Source organism: Silene latifolia, unplaced genomic scaffold (assembly GCF_048544455.1).
Source record: "Silene latifolia isolate original U9 population unplaced genomic scaffold, ASM4854445v1 scaffold_20.1, whole genome shotgun sequence".
In the NCBI taxonomy this organism is placed as follows: domain Eukaryota; kingdom Viridiplantae; phylum Streptophyta; class Magnoliopsida; order Caryophyllales; family Caryophyllaceae; genus Silene; species Silene latifolia.
The window spans coordinates 12,022,982-12,038,374 of record NW_027413163.1 but is presented as its reverse complement, the minus strand read 5'-3'; positions in this window follow the sequence as shown (position 1 = coordinate 12,038,374).

Here is a 15,393-nt window from a genome sequence, read left to right as displayed (position 1 = left end):
CCTCTACGGTGGTCTCATCACATCCGGGCTAACTCCATCAACATACTCCTCGAAGAAGGCACGGTTGGCGTTGCCAACCTCTCGATACTTCAAGTCGACAACCTCGTCCTTACGAAACTTGGACCTCTCTTCCAAGGACAGAGCTCGTGACCACTTGACATAAGCGGGAGTCATCCATGTCGTGGCAACGGGGTTTGGTACCTCCCAAAGCGGCCGAGTGGCCCACCACCTTTCGAAGACCTCCACAAGCTCGGAGTTCCGGAAAACATTCTCTTGGACAAGAGTATCTTGAGCGGGCACCTTTTGTTGACGCCCCATTTGCCTCATGAGCCTTTCGGGATATATGAAGGAAGCAACCTTCAAACCCACCACCATCAAAGAACGAGGACTAGCACCCGAAGCGGGCAACCCCGTGAAGGACCTCAAGTGCCACCACGGCACCACCCAACGGATGTGAGGACCACCCTCCTCCGCCAATCTCGCGGCCCAATAAGCCTCGGTGGAAGCAAAACTATCCGGGTACAACTTCTTCCTCATGGTAAGGTGACGGAAGGAATAAGAAGAAGAATTAACCGGAGGCTCTACATACCTTAGCCTCTCCAATAGCCACACTTGCAGGATCCTTAGGGATCCGAAAGAGGGAACTTCTCCACAAGAGCCTTCCTTGTCCAAAGCTTGGATGATGTCGCCAAGCACCAACCATGATGGATCTCTACCATGCTCCATTTGCTCAATCACATGAGTAAGGGTCATGCTACCATAACATTTTGGCCCCTCCTTCTTCAAAACATCAACAAAGAGGTACACATGGACAAGACAAAAGGCAAGAGCCCTTCTCCTAGCCACCTCCGAGACATTAGCACCTAATCGGTTCGAAAAGATGTTGATAAGAGCCGACATATCCACACCATGAGGAGCAAGGAGGGAGTTGATTTGGCTTGTTGACAAGCCCAACATGGAACGGAATTTCTCCTTGTAGCACAATCGAGTCGGAGAAAGCATCGGAACACAACCCGGCCACCCACCAATGGCTCCAACTTCTTCGGCAAGAGGACAAATCTCACCTTTCGGGAAAACAAAAACATGATGTTTTGAATCCCAAAACCGAGAACATGCTTCAAGAAATGAAGGTTGCACCTTGACTTGACGAAGCACCAACACTTGACCAACTCTCATGCAAGTGAGTTGATACTTTTCGGGAGGCGACAAATCCCGGCACCATTGTCGCAATGCGTTCTCAAAAGCATCCATGAAATATTTTTGTGGAAGAAGAAGAGGTTTTGTAGAGATGATTTTGTGTTTCGAATGATGAAACAATGAGGCGCAAACATCACTATTTATACAAAAATGATCAGCGCGTTTTTCAGAAAAAGGGGAGAGCCGGCTTCTATCGCCAGGCTGCTCGCGCCTCTTTGAGGCTTCCTCAGGATTCCCGCTATTGACTTGTCTCTTTCAACTTGTGTTTTCTCCTGACACCTCAAACCTCCCGCCAGGACGCTCGCACCTCTTCGGGATGATCCAGGACATTTTTGTGTTTCCTCACACTCACATTTCCTTGTTTCGCGTTTTACAAAATCCGACACGGTTTCCATGACGCAGCTTTAAACATATGAATTTTTCTTTCTTTTTTAAGGGGGGAAGGGCTAGTCGCCCCGATCCGCGACGGATCGTATCCATGTCAGTCGAAATTCCGAAAATTTTTCGCTTTTTCGCAATAAATTCGAAAATTGATAGAACGACATCAGTTTTCCTCAAAAATTCAAGCACTCACAAATTCGAGTCTTGACCTCAAAAATCAAAAATCAAATATACTCGCAAAAATCTTTTTCTAAAATTCATCCTGACGGTTTGAGTTTGAATTTTTCGAGTCACAAATCCATTTCAATAATTTCGATGCAATTTAATTCACGACACGAGTTAATTGCTCAAATTTTCAAATCAATTCCTTTTGAATTCCGAACGTGACGACTTGTCGCAAATTTTCAAAATTCATTTCAATTTTTCAAACTTCAATTTTAACTTCAAGTCATCTTGGTTAATTTTGTTTCTCAATCAAATGCATTTACGTGTTTGCGTTTGTGTATATGTGCTACCTGTTGCCTGTTTTTCTACACTAACGATGCAGGGACCAGCGTGAAACAAAAAGGAGAATTGACAGCCGACAGCGCTCCTCCAAAACACAACACAAAAAAGCCAAAAATCACAAAATGAACCACGATCCAAAAACACATATATACAAACCGCTTCACGCAAAATACATCGACAACCGTTTGATACGGAGAACTGATCGTGCAAACAGGATCCAGAACAGACATCTATCATACAGACACTGGCCTAAAACAACTATCTATCATACATACACTGGCCTAAGACAACGAACTGGGGGCTATCCGCCACCTACCAAAATAAGCACCCTATATCCTCTCAAATAGAAAAGAAAGGGAGCAACACAAGAAACAGAGGAGCAACAACGGAAGCAGAGGTGGTTACCATGACGGTAATATCTCGTTTCTGCTCCACGACAAAAAGAAAAATGATGCCTTGCAGATTTTGGAGGACGCAATAACCGAGGATCGTAGCTCAGCGCACTACCCCGACGTTAGCCTCCAATCGTCAGAATTCGAGGGTGAAAAGGGACCAGGACAACGGATACTACCCCGATGTTGAACCCCACTCAGCTGAATTCAACTGCGATCGAAAGCAGCAACATGGGATAACACGCCCACATTGAACCCCACTCATCGGTCATCCGAACCTCTGCAGACAACGACCAACGATCGATACCCGATCATTGGTCGGGCAAAGGCCGCCAGGCAGAAACACAACCAAGCCTGTAACAAAAAACAGTCGTCTCTCCCCCTCCAGGATCGTCTTCCTCCTCCAAGGCCTCCATGGCAGACCCCATAGGTCCCAAATGGTACCCTGCGATCAAAAGAATAAACGAAAAAACGTCATCCGAAATTTCGGCATTATAACGGCATAAAATGGACAAATCCAAAAAAAAAAACAAAAAAACGCAACCTGCAAAGCAAAACAAGGGCAATCCCGCCCAAAATCCAACCAAACAAAACCATTCAAAAAAAAACAAAAAACACAAAAACTACTCGCCCATCTTTTCAAGCAAAAGACGAGTCAAAACCACCACAAAAAAAATCGGCATTTCAAAACCCCTACAAGGTCTGCCAACGAACCAAAAATACATTCCCGACACAATGGGGTATTTTTCTACGGCTCAAAAAGGCAATTTATACGTTAATTTGAGCACAAACCGGTCAAAAATTCAAAAACGACCGCAAGAAGGCAAACGTGATTTACGCCTCAAAGCGACCTAAACTATCAATGCGGTCCATTTCAAGGCAAACTGACTCAATTCAAGCCCAAACAGGCGCTTATTTTGTCAGACATAAGACCGTCACAAAAGGCAAAAAATCCAATTTTGCCCACAATACCCAAACGAAGGTCCATAATGGCGAATACGGTCTTTCCCGACTACAATGCAACCTAGTGGGACCCACTATCCAAGCAAATAAACTTGGCATCACGAAATGAGACGGTTTCTCACCTCACTCACGTTTTTCGAGCATAGGGAGCAGGAACGGGGACCAAAATGCAAACTAAAAGCACCCTTATACTCCTAAACAGGTTTCTAACCTAATGTAATCATCAATTTCACTCAAAATGGGCTCAATCAAAAACACCCAATTCGATTTTCTAGGGTAAATTTCGCCCTAATTCAATTAAGCTAAAAGGCCAACAAATTTAAATGTATTCAAGAGGAAATACATACCTTGAGATGACATTGTTGTTGATGGCACGAATGGAAGCAAGCTTAAGGACCAACAATGGCGTTCTTGGGTTTATTTTGTGTCGAAGGTTGAAGACGGATGCGGAATGAAATGCAGCCTGAACTCGCGTCTTTTACAGAAAAAAGGGAAGCCCCTTTGTTCGCAAGGTGGCCCGCGCCTCAATCAGGCCTCCCCTTGCTTTTTCACCGAAATTTGGGCTTTGGCCCAATTTCACATATTAAACTTCGAATTTTCATTGACGATATTAAAGGTCGTCATTTCTCAACGACAAAAAAAATAGTGAAAATTTAAATTCGCTATTTTCAAAATTTCAAACAAACGGCGATCAAAACCGCCAATAATAGTGAAAATTCAAAATTCGCTATTTTCTTCAATTTCGAAAATAATAGTGAAGATTCCAAATTCACTATTTCATCAAATGTCAACGGCGGCACATAAACCGTTACTTCAATTAATAGTGAAGATTCCAAATTCACTATTTCCATCAAATGTCAACGGCGGCACATAAACCGTCACTTCAAGTAATAGTGAAGATTCCAAATTCACTATTTCCATCAAATGTCAACGGCGGCACATAAACTGTCACTTCAATCAATAGTGAAGATTCCAAATTCACTATTTCCATCAAACGTCAACGGCGGCACATAAACCGTCGCTTCAATTAATAGTGAAAATTCAAAATTTACTATTCCTTAAAATACCAACAGGGGGCTTCCTCGCAGAACCCGTTTATTTCAACAACAGTGATAGTGAAAATTCGACTTCACTATTTCCACAGCGGCATCATGAGTTCGCTACTTTCAAAACAAGCCCATTCGACGCGGCTGTGCTCACGGTCCATTAACCGACCGCCCCATGGCTGGCGAGCCTTTGTCCGCAAACACTCAAAGACACATCCCGAAGATGCCTCGGGTACATTTCCTTATCACAGCTGGCGAGCCTTTGTCCGCAAACACTCAAGGACACATCCCGAAGATGCCTCGGGTACATTTCCTTGTCACAGCTGGCGAGCCTTTGTCCGCAAACACTCAAGGACACATCCCGAAGATGCCTCGGGTACATTTCCTTGTCATGGCTGGCGAGCCTTTGTCCGAAAACACTCAAGGACACATCCCAAAGATGCCTCGGGTACATTTCCTTATCACAGCTGGCGAGCCTTTGTCCGCAAACGTGCAAGGACTTATCCGAAGATGCCTCAGGTATGACTCCTTCCTATGGCTGATGAGCCTTTGTACGTAGTCTAATGGACTTTAAACGACCCGCACGGACAGTCGACAGACTCTAAACTGTTCCCGACGACAGGTCCTTGACTCGTACCCTTGAGTCGCCTCGGCATCGCCCTTCCCGACGGCAGGTCCTTGACCCGAATCCTTTCGAGCCGCCTCGACGTCGCTTGGGTCTCCAGGTTGTAATCTTCGATTGACCTGGGGGCTCTACTTTGACTTTCGCCCTGTCCAAGCCTCAGTCAAAGTGGGGGCTCAGAGATACCCGATGATCTGCCGAGACTCCAACAAACACCCGATGATTATCGGACTACAACATGTTTTGGAATCGCGGCGTTTGATCGACAGTTTGTGTACAACTTTACGTTGGAAAACTTAAAACGATTTCGAAAATAAAACATTTCAAATCATTTCAAAAATACCTGGAGTATTTAATGCACGACGACGGGGTCGCAATGACACTAACTAGAGTCAAAACCGACACCGGACCAAAAACCGACTCAAAAATTCAAATCGCGACTCCAATAACAAGTCAAACTGAGTCAACCACCAAAAACAAAACATTTCAAACCTTCTACCTTAAGTTTTCCCGGATTTATGTTTGGTCAAGTACCAAACATATGACTACAAAACCTAGGATAGAACAAATCATGATTGCGTTTGTTGTGAAAGTGACAAGACAACTCGAATAACCGCGACGTGGCTCGCGCCTCTTTAAGCAGCCCAAGTGGCCACGTCGCTCAAAACTCACACAACCACTCATTTCCCTATAAATACCCCTCAAATGCCCCCCATTTGAGACTTACGCGAGTGTCCGCCCTCTGTTTTCTCCCTTAAAATTCTCGACTCGACTTCTTAAGTCACAATCCGACGCGTATTTGCGACCTACCGATCGTAAATACAAGCCTTACACATTGTTTGGTACCGTCATCGTGCATTAAATCACTTGACCGACCCCTTCGACCACTACGCCGTCACTAAACTTAAAACACTCTTTTTACTTACCAAAACAGTTTTAAACCGAGTTTTTTCCGATCAAACGAGTTGTTACACTTACGTCGGTCACTCGCCATAACCAAACATGTAAGTATGAGGGTGTAAAAATCCTCTTTTATTATGTTTTCATTTGTTTCATGACTATAACATGCAAAAACGTGCATAACATGAACCAAAACATGGAATAAATGAGCCAAAACTGATTTTTGGCCTGAGACAGAAGCCCCTTGGTTCGCCGGCTTGCCCGCGCCTAAATGGGGTGTCCAGGTCAGAGATCAACCGTGCTTGTTCTCGTCATTTCCCTTTAATCCATTTTCATATTTGTAATCGGTTTTCACCATTTCAAATATTTTCAAACCCTTTTTATTTCATCTTATTTGTTTTAACCATAAGACATTTTTCACCCTTGGTTCCTCATACCATGACGGTTAAATCCGTGTTTCGGTGATAATATTTGGTTAATGACATTTAGAGGGTATTTTAAAACCTTTTATTTCATTTCTTTACATTTTGGGAGGTATTTTAAAGCCTCTCATCATTTCTTTACATTTCATATTAGTCACCAACCCGAAGTCATCCTTGGTTCTACATACCATGCCGGATTTTAACCCGGGTACGATGATGAGTATCGACTAATTACATCCAAATGAACTTAAAATAATTAGTTCATAATTATTTTCAAAACTATTCATGTCAAGTTTGTCAAGTCGAACCCGACGCCGAATATTATCAAAATAATGATGATTATTCGAGTCTAGTTCTTCAAATCAACAAATGCGGTCTAAACGACCCTTTCAAATCAAATCAGATTCAAATACCCATTCTTTTATACGTTTTATAACGTTTTTCAAATAGTCAGGATACGGCATATGGCCGTGGGTTGACTCGCGCCTAAACAGGCCCTTTTCTTACTCATTTTCTAAACCAGGGGAGGCCCCCTTATACCGCCGGCTGGCTCGCGCCTCATATAGCCGTCTGGTACAGGGCTTGTTCCCTTTCCAGCATCAGTCCAGGACGATCCCGACTCCGATTCGCCCGGATATAGGACGGATCAGATGACTATTCAAAATCATATTTGCAAAATGTCCTACTAAGACAAATGGATCACGTTATGCACTCTAAACCTAATACGGTAAATTGATGTTTAATTTCCGTCTTGCATGCAAATCAATCATTAATCCAACTCGACATCTTATACTTGATACTTGGATTAAATCAACCGACTTAGAAATCTCTCACATGTTAGGTTTAAATTATTGGATGCGCATTCATGCATTTAAACCATTTTATCAACTTTTGCATTCAACCAACCAAGATCGATCAGTAGAGGCCGCTACCGCGGGCGGGATTGGGTGTCTGATTAAAGGGCTTCCCAATACGTACCTTCACCTCTTACTCAGAAACTTTGGATAATGGACGACCTTATCCAGGGCGTACGAGAGTCATTCTAGAGATAGGATGCTAAAGACGGACGATTTCCTTATCTTTAGTACCTATGTCAAACGCTGCTTTGTGCTTTGATTTGACCGAGGTATAAAGTGGAATTCGAATGGGTTCCAAGCATCTCACAAATGTTTGGTGGCGACTCCGAACATCTCTAATCGTTTCGAGACCCTTACCGAGACGAAACCGACCGATCTAAAACGATCCGGTCGAAAGCATTTTTACGCCGCCGAGCGTGGCTTTCAAAAGACCGCTGCATGTCCACAGATTGGCCTGGCGTGCAGGTGGCCCGTGACCGCAGATTGGCTTGTGGCCCAAATTCACAGACCGAGACATGGCCCATGTCCACATGTACGATTGTTTGTCTGCTGATCATTGTTGGAGTGTTGGTGTGGAGTTGGTGTTGGTGTTGGTGTTGTGACGATTGTGGTGGAGTCACTTGCGGGAGTGGCTTCACACCCTTGTTCGCCCTCCGTGGAACCCGCCACGGGAGGGGATGTGCACATTAAGGTACATGGATATAGCTCGTTGATGAGCGGGGCTTAGGTGGGGATTGGCTGCGGTCCCCCACTGGTTGCGAGGATTGCCTGTTGCGATGGGTAATCTGGCAAGGCTACACACTTCGGTTTGTAGCGGTTACTGTATGAGATCGGGAGACCGGAGGAGGAGGATGATCAGCTGGTTGCCTTTTGTACTTGTCTTACTTTGATTACTCAGTAATTGACCCCGTTGTTTTATAAAATATGTGGTGATCTATTCGGGGATGGTGAGCAAATTGTGACAGGTGATGCAGTTCTTTAGCTATGGGACAGTTATGGGGAGTCATCACTCGAGTCTAGCTTCCGCCGTCAAGAGACTTAGCTTGCATTCTTTGTAGTTGTTAGACATTTCACAGTTGTACTTTGGTTTGGTTTTTGGAAACATGTAATCGTTAAACTCAATTGCACTTTAATAAATGTGTTTCGGATTGTTAACTTTGATATACTAACCTCGGGCAACCGAGATGGTAACAGTCTTTCATGCTAGGGTAGTCCTTGGTAAGGTACCTTGGTATGAGGGGGTGTTACAGGATAAACCACCAAATGGGCAATATATACATCGATCCATTAGAATGATAATGGTGATTCTAACTTGCTACGGATCGGAGTGCACAAAAAAAAAAGTTGCTACAGATCGAGTTCTTAGCTTCTACAAACTTTCGGTTTTACTTGCTAAATTAGGACCTCTTTGTTCAAAGTTAATTATTATTTTATATGAATTCCTTGTAAGTTTACTACCATGACAAGATATATATTCATTTGTTATATGTTTATTGAATATTGAGTGTCATAAAAATATTATTTTTTAAATAAAAGTGATTTTGAAAATTCTTTTGTTGGCCTGGCAAATACTCTGATGACTCGGATAGATAATACAGAATTATAGAGTATTACATAGAGTGGTAAATAGGAATCCGAATAGGAAACAAAAAAACTCGCGGAAAAGTCTAAAAGTCGAATACCAACTAAGTTCCAAACGTCATCGGGACTCTTTTACTCATGAGAAACGAGTTAGGAGCTAGGGATATATGAATTCTGGATATGTAACACTACCTACCTCATTATTTAGACTTCCTGAGCCATGGTCGATTGTATATTTGTATGTATATAATAGTGATCTTATTTTTTTTCCTAATAAAATAAGATAATTAATTACAAGAGTCGTACACTATAAAAGCAATCTATAATTTGTTAAACATATCATGCACATTCCTTGGTAGACATGGTAGTTGGTACTTGGTACCCTCCCGCATATTATGTTTACAAAACATAATACCATGCATAAATATTTAATAAAAAAAATACAGTTGCGTTCTTCATTAATAGCTAGCTAGATTTCTTGCGATTTTTGATAGAATTTAATAGCAACACATATTTATGTGGTTGGACTACTTCACAAATTCAAACTCTATTTAAAACGAAGTATATCGTTATGTTGGAAAAAAATTAATCTCATTAATTTACATATTCATATATGTTAGAAATTATTTAGTCATAAAATAATTACAAATCTTATGCATGCAAACAAAAATAGAAGTAGAGAAGAAATCATTAATCTTACTATATGATTTCGGTTTTATGGGCACCAACAAGATCTCCTTCTTGTTAGTTCTTGAGCTTTCCAATAATGGATGAATAAGATTCAAGTTTAGAATCTCTCCCAAAAGCATATACCCAAGGAATACCCTTAAAACCAATATTATTATGATCTAGTAATAATATTAATCATACTTAAATTTGACACAAAAATGTTATTTTTGCTCTTGAAATTTCGGTTCAAGAGGGAGTAATGTGAGAGTTTATTTTTGCTCTTAAGCATCATCTCAAAAACTAGAGAGAACAACTATTTTAGACTAGCAAAGTCATCATTCTACAAGCATACGTGGTAACAAATCCTGCTCCGGAATTACACCCGGAACAAAAAGGTATTGATTTCTAATTATTGATTATATTGATACTGATTATGAAAAAGGTTCATTATATTAGTACTGTTTATCAATTAACCATATTTTATATACAGTTGTTTCAAAAAAAATAAAAGTACAAATCATCATATATTTCTTTAATGCAATAGCCAAAGTTGCTGATGTGGCATCATAGTTTTTCTTTTAGAGTTGATGTGGCAGTTAAATAGAGCACAACTAAATAAGGAAAAAACAAAGACTAATTCAAACCTGCCATTTAATAAAAAATTACTCTATATTACAAAATATTATATTGAATCCTTATGTTCAATGGCCTTTAATGCGTTATAAGTGTCTGATTGAATGATATATTACATATCTATTTTGAAATACATTTTAACTGAATTTATAAGACTTACAAATTACAACTACAATTGTACTAATTAACAAAGGATTAAAACGTGATTTTCCAAATAACTTTTACGAAATTATTAATTTTTTTCCCGAAAATTAGCCAAAATTATTTTCAAAAAAACTAAGTATTTTTTTTAAATAGACAAAATTTTAGCTAGCCATAGCCTATTTCAAAAATATTTCAACTACTTTGAAATGTTACAGTATAAGATATAGTAATGATTTTATGATCCGTATACCCTTATTGAAGTATATTAATGGACACAAATAAAGAAAAAATTGTATTTATGCATATAAATTACATATGACAAAACACTTTATATTTTAAAAAACATAAATATCTTATGGCTTCTTATATATTCGAGACATCTAAAGTTAATATTATAGAATATTTATAGATAGACAAAGTGAACAATCAGTAAGTTGGGATAAAAGAGATTAATTAATTGGTGAATTTGGTAAGCATTAGTGTCACAATAAAAGAAAAATTCTTAGGTGTACCCGGGAATAGACGTTATCATGCACATAAACCTATTACAAGATTGTAATTACAAACAATAACTTCCATTGTCTTAACAACGAGCGCGGTCTCATTGTTTAGGGCGTACAAAAGCATTGTAGACTTATACACATAAGAAACTTTGTGAGTAAAAAATCGAGAATATACATAAGTGATAAACCTTCTTGATGCTATGACTTCACTTATACCATATAGTTTTTTTTGTATTTTAATAAAATTATAGAAAACAAATAAGAAATCATAATAAATGTTTATAAGATGATCGATTACATTAAAACAATGAAAAAATTTGACGCCTCACATACATTTTGTGAGGGTTACGAACACGCTGAAAAAATAATTTCAATATCAAAGTATTAGTTTTTACGAATATTAATAATGAAACTGCAATCTTTTATACTAAATATTTTATATCAGACCCGTGAATTTTCACGGGTTTAAACCTAGTTTCGTATAAATATGTTGTTTGAGACATAGCATATGCAACTATGCAAGACATACACAACCAAAACATTCAAAAAAGTTGAGCTTTGACCATATATGTTTGATACATAAACATCACACGTTATATATTAAAAATTGAAAAATGCATCAAATTATATTCACATCGTCTTGAACAAATATTAATTGATTCGGAGCGTAATATGTTGTGAAATGTTGATTGTTGCATTATTCGAATACATTTATTTTAATTAATATGATATTTGATAAGTCACAAAATTATTTATATAATAACATTTATCATGAATAGCTAACTACCACTTCCTAGTTATAATTAAAACTATATTTATTTTATTTTAAAACGTTAAAGTTAAATCTAAAAAAATAAGAGTTGAGAAAGTTAATTTATTTTTATTTATAAGTAAAGATATTAAATGTCATATATGAATTATATTATTTTTCTTCAATTATAATAACAAAATTTTCAAACAGGCCGCGCGAAGCGCGGGATACTATCTAGTATATACAAAAATTGAGTTTCGGAGTTTGATTCCTCCTACAGTTCCACCAGTTCTACATTGCAGTGATGTTGGTGGTTGTATAGAATTTTAGTTTATCTCGTCCTACAATACGTCAATAATGATATTAGTATTGGTGGAATTCTAATCACCAAGCTTTTTTATATTGTTATTTTAAAATAGAAACTAATATTGCTCGAAAGTCATTCGCGAAAGATGGATTCTTTGTAATCGCTCGAAAAAAGTGTCCTTTAATAATATAAATCGGTAGATATAGATATAGATTTAGATATTAATTCCTCTGGTACTCATCTCTTTTCTCTACCCCACCTCCCAAGGCCGTCTCAAGAAAAGTGGAGGTCCGGTGCCAAAAAAAATATGAGGCCCCAAAATTTTCAAAATTCAGAAACGGCCCATCGAAGCCAAATTCCAAAACTATCGTTGCGGCGGTATGGTGTGAATTAAAATCCGATAAAACAAAATCCTCTAATCTTCGTCTAATAACTGCATTTCATAAAGCAAATAAACAATAACACAATAATATGAAATAAAATTGGGTTATTTCATAACAATAATCCATCCTATTGGTGGTATGCAATAATCACTCCGTTTTATCAATAATCTCAATTAAATCCAACCTAAGCATCCTACCTTCTAATAATGAATCAGGTGATATTTTTTTATGTTTATGTGTATCAAATAAACCAAGTACTTGATTCATCACTTGAAAATATTACACATAAACATCACATATACCAGCTAGGTTGTCGAAAAACTATCAAATATTCAAAAATAAACTTAAAAAAATATCAGTTGGTTCGTTATTAGAAGGTATTGTGCTTAGGTTGGATTTAATTGGGATTATTGATAGGATGGAGTGATTATTGCAGATCACCAATATGATGGATTATTGTTATGAAATAACCCAATAAAATTAAAGACAAGATTCACAAGAAATCGACTATCACCAATAACAGAACACTTATTCATCAAAACTAAGAATAAATATTACCTATTTCGATATCTTTGTAACGTAAGTGTAACTCTGGGATTTATACAATTGAAACAGACTCTATTGCAAAATTTTGTTTCCAATCTTCTAATCCTCCTTTACTATTAAAGGAATAAAAATTCACTTAGTTTTCCTCCAAAAGGCATATAGCTAAATAAGGTAACAAGTAAAAAAAAATCATTGCATTATTATCTTTTCAATGATTTTTTTTTTTTTAAAAAGATAATAATGTAATGATTTTTTTTTACTTGTTACCTTATTTAGCTAGATGCCTTTTTGCAGGAAAAACTAAAAAAAATTCATTACATTATTATCTTTTTAATAATTTCTCTCTCTAGAAAATGTTCTCTCTGGGAAATTCCTCATCTCTGCCCATTTCGAAAGAGGATCAAACTAATCGATCTACGAAAAAGTTCAAAATGAATCAAAATTCCATTTCTCAACATCCTAATTTGGGAGGGGAAACTACTAATGTGCAAATCTCACAGGGTGCGGGATTCACTCAATAATGGAGGCTCGCCCGCGTTCGCCATTGGACAAAACAGGGACTTCAACACCATGAATACAGAAATGTCTGAAGATGAATCAGACAATAATACTGAAGATGGTGAGTCTGCTAATGATCCAACTTGCCCTACGATTTTACTAACTAAGGAGGAAAAAATTAAAATCCGTAAGCATTGGATGGATACACTTATCATTAAAGATGTTTGATAAGAATATTGATTATTTCATCTTATTGCGTCAGGTGAAGAAAAAATGGGGAATCAAAGGAGGACTCACCCTTATGGATGTTGGGCATGCTTTCTATGTGGCGCGTTTCACCAATAAGGAGGACTATGACCACATTCTTACTAAGGGTCCATGGATGATTGGGGATCATTACCTTACAATTCGTAGGTGGGTGCCTAACTTCATTGCGATGGACAAACTCATCCGCCATTTAACTACATGGATTCGTATACCATGATTACCGGTGGAATACTATAATGAGGATATCCTTCGAAAGATTGGAAGTAAGGTTGGCAAGGTCATTAGAATTGATGAGCCTACAACAATGGCTGAAAGAGGCCAATTTATCAGAATGAGTGTTGAGGTCGATTTGAGCAAGCCGCTGATATCTAACTTCCGCATGAATGGTAAAATTTGGATTATTCAATATGAGGGACTTCGAATGATATGTTACAAGTGCGGAAAACTGGGTCATAATAATCTAAATTGTCCTCTATTTGAAGATAATACGGGTTTATCCAAACCATTAGGCGATGGTGAAGCCAAAGGTCCACAGGTCCCACAGGTCCCAAAAATGGATTTTTCAAGTCCAAAAGAGGCATATGGTTCCGGATGCATGTCAAAAAACCTATACGTTGTAAACCTAATCGACAGGAGAAAAATCAGGGTGTCGAGGAGCAAGGTCAAATTACAATTCTAAAATTTCGAAAATTTCGGGTTCGAGATTTGATGCACTGGAATTGGACAATAACGATGTTAATGGTCTTGAATCCCTGCAAATTCATTCAAACCCAAGCTTTGAAAATATGGACACCAATATGGTAATTGAGAGTGAAGAAGGAAACAAATATACTGCGGGAAATAAGGAAATTATAAACTTGGAGGATTCAGTCAATCGAAATTCTGCTCGGATGGAAGAACCCATAGTATTTATGGGAAAGTAGAATTCCTTAATTCAAGCAGCTACAAATAATACAACTCCAAATAAGTCGCCTTTATTTAAGGAAAAGATTTCCCATGCCTCATTCAAAAACGTTTTCTCTTCTGCAGACTAGAGTGGATGCGATGGGTTTTAGTGGTGGAATCTGGTTGTTTTGGCATCTGGAGGAAGTCACGGTTACACCTGTTATCCACCATTCTCAGCATATCATGATGAAAATTTCTCGTGTGGGCCTGTGGTACTACTCTGCTATTTATGCAAGTCTAGTGTACACAAAAAAAAGAGGAATTATGGAAAGAATTGGAAGGATTTGCGAGAACACATGATAAACCATGGTTGGCTATGGGAGATTTCAATGATACTCGTTTCATCCAAGAAAGAAATGGAGATAGTGATGGTATGAGACGGAGATGTAATAAATTTAAAAATTGGTGTGAAAGTAATGACTGGATTGACCTTGATTATTCAGGGCCAGATTTTCCTTGGGCAAGAGGCAACAGTTCAAATAACAGACAATGGGCTCGTTTATATCGTCGATGTGTAATCCTGCATGGCGTATGATGTTTGCGGAAGGTTCACTTCAACATTTGGTGCAGAATCAGTCCGATCACTGTCCTATTATTGTGAGCACTACTGGGTTTGCACCTATTCCTAAAGTACTTTGACCTTTCCGCTTTCAAGATACTTGGATGTGTCATAACCGTTTTTTGGAATTTGTCACTTCTAATTGGTCAAATGATCAGCCTTTCTTTCCTTTCATCCATAACTTCGCTGACCGACTACAAGAATGGAATAAGAACACCTTCTATAATGTCTTTGCAAGGAAAAGAAGTCTTGAGAGGAGACTTTTGGGCATTCAGAAAAGACTTTCGCATGGGGGCTTAAATTATTTGTTGAATTTTGAC